Consider the following 2,732-nt stretch of genomic DNA (forward strand, 5'->3'; position numbering starts at 1 on the left):
CCACAGTCAAGTGAAATCAAGTGACATCAGGACTTGGTCCAAATATTTGGATCCAGTGAGGAGAGAATAGTCTCTCGCAAGTGCTCTATATACTGATAGTGTAACCGGACAATCAGTGGGTCCGTGCTGCCTGTCACTATTTGAGCCATTTAAATAGAGACCGGGTTGAATAATATATGAGCATTTATTCCAGTACTGTCTGCAGTATGGGAGAGCAGCAGGTCATCCACAAAAATCTGCTCTGCTGCCCCCCATAAACCAGCTGCTTATATAGGGTAAGACAAAGATTACGTGGGGAAGTAGGGATTACAGGTATGGGGAAGTAGGCTATGCAGGCTGGAGTGGGACTCCATTGTTTGGTCAATAAGGTTGTTAATCTTTCCATGAAAATAGGCAGTTCTTGAATGAGAATGGACTGCATTCAAAGGTTGACTCCCAGGTCCTGGGGGTACACAACTCCCAGCCAGGTCAGAATGTCCTTTCTTTAACCAACACAAGGCAATTGTGGTTAACGGAGCATGATTACTATTTCCCATAACAATTGCTAGTCCTCAATATTCTATTTTTGCCCCTAACAATAGAGCAAAACAGAACATTGTGGTATAGTTCTTTTTGTGAGTGCATCTGTTGCTTTAAGTTCACTTACAATTTTAAATGTTGCCTTTTAAACTTATCTAACATTAGCATTTCACTATGTTTTATTCCTCTCATTTTTTTTCACTAACTACAAATATTTGTTGAGACTATATACCATAATTTAGCTTAATATTGTTCCCCCAATATAATTTCTTGGATGGTGAAATTGTTTTCTTTCTCGCCCCTCACCCCTCCTCCCTCTCTCTTTCTCCAATATAAATAATACTGCTGTAAACATCTTCAGAAGCAGCTTTTCCTATATTTAGCATTAGTTTCTTAGAATAGATTCTATTGAAATAAAATTTCTGGATTTTAGCATGTTTATGACTCGTTTCACATTGCTTTCCTAAATGGGTCTGCCCAGGATTTATTGTTTGGTAGGGAGACAGACATTTAAACAACTACATTTACGAAGAGGGTGTGTGTTAGTGCCTCAGTGAGGTGGGCTGGAACTGTAGAGGCGGCTGCCAGGTGCAGAGGAGGCAGAGCAGAAAGGCCTCTTATAGTGGTGCATGTCCTGAGGGAGTCGGGTCTGAGGTGGGTTTGGGATAGTGAATGAAAATGGGAGTTTCCCAGATGGACAAGTTTGAGGGTGAGAGACTGCAAAGAGGAGTTTGTGCAAAGGGGATGATGTGGTCCCCATGGGCTTAAATGTCCAGTGGCTGTTATCCTGTGGTATGGATAGATGTTGGGAATCTAGTGAAGAGTTTTTAAGCAGAGGGCAGAGCCAAAACCCTTGTCGTCCCTTAGTGAGTGGTCCAAGAGGCCCAGTCTCCCTGAGATTTGAAACAGTAGATGCTGAGAGAACAAGGCTCCCGTTCTTCTGGATTGCAAACCGTGAGGATGTAGCCCAGGCTGCAAGTGTTCATCTTTCTCTTAATGTGGAGAGCACCTGTCTCATCTCAAATTGAATTCACACTCAGAGGGAGGCAGAGCAGAGATGGAGAGTAAGAAGGGCCCAGTGGACCCTGTGTGAACCGAGGGAGGAAGGGGGGGTGGTGTGCCATCTCCACCCCTGAGCTTTTCAGTTGCAGGAGCCAGTAACACCCTGTTTTTGCCTTAGTTGGCTTGGCTTGTATTTCTGGGTCTTGCAACAGAAAGAGTACAGATTAATATTCCAGGAAGAGGATGGGACATTCCAGGTCAAAGATGGATGGATGGATGGATGGATGGATGGATGGTGTGTGTGTGTGTGTGTGTGTGTGTGTGTGTGTGTGTATGTAGATATGATTTTTATGTTTTTTAAGACAGGGAATTTGAGTTACTTACATTTTGGAAGAGGAACTAATAAAAGAGCAAGTGAATAAAGAGTAGTAACAAAGGGGATAAAAATGGAGGAAGATGTGCTCTGCAGTAGAATCTAGAGCAGGGGTGGGCAAACTTTTTGACTCGAGGGCCACAATGGGTTCTTAAACTGGACCGGAGGGCCGGAACAAAAGCATGGATGGAGTGTTTGTGTGAACTAATATGAATTCAAAGTAAACATCATTACATAAAAGGGTACGGTCTTTTTTTTTTTTTTTAGTTTTATTCATTTCAAATGGGCCGGATCCGGCCCGAGGGCCTTAGTTTGCCCACGGCTGATCTAGAGCATGGGGCAGGAGATTAGGCTTGACTAAGGCCACATGGAGGAAGCAAGACTGGGTGCTGATTGACCGGGATGTGGAGGGAGCTCTCATGTGACAGGTTCTGTTTTCTCTGTGAAGGTCAGAGGTAAAGTGAACTGCTGAGCTAGTTTTATCACTGGTGCAGTGATAGGAACTGAGTATGTCTTGGTCCCTCTTCTGTGTTATGTATTTCCTTAAAATAAAGAAAAATTGTAATCTGTAAGGTATTTTCTTGTTCTTTTGGGGCGTGATCTAATAAGTACATTTAATTTATGTATTAAATGCTTGGCTAGAAGAGGGATATGAATATATGTATATGTATGTGTATATATTTATATATATATAAACTAGGGGCCCAGTGCACGAATTCGTGCACCTTGAAAGGAACTGTGGGCTGTGAGGCTGCAGTGGGCACAGGGGTGGGTGTTGGCCCATCCTCCATGCCCCTGACCAGCCCCTCCTGCCGTGGCTCCTGGTTTCCTGTCTGTT

This window comes from Myotis brandtii, unplaced genomic scaffold (genome assembly GCF_000412655.1).
Source record: "Myotis brandtii unplaced genomic scaffold, ASM41265v1 scaffold217, whole genome shotgun sequence".
Lineage (NCBI taxonomy): Eukaryota > Metazoa > Chordata > Mammalia > Chiroptera > Vespertilionidae > Myotis > Myotis brandtii.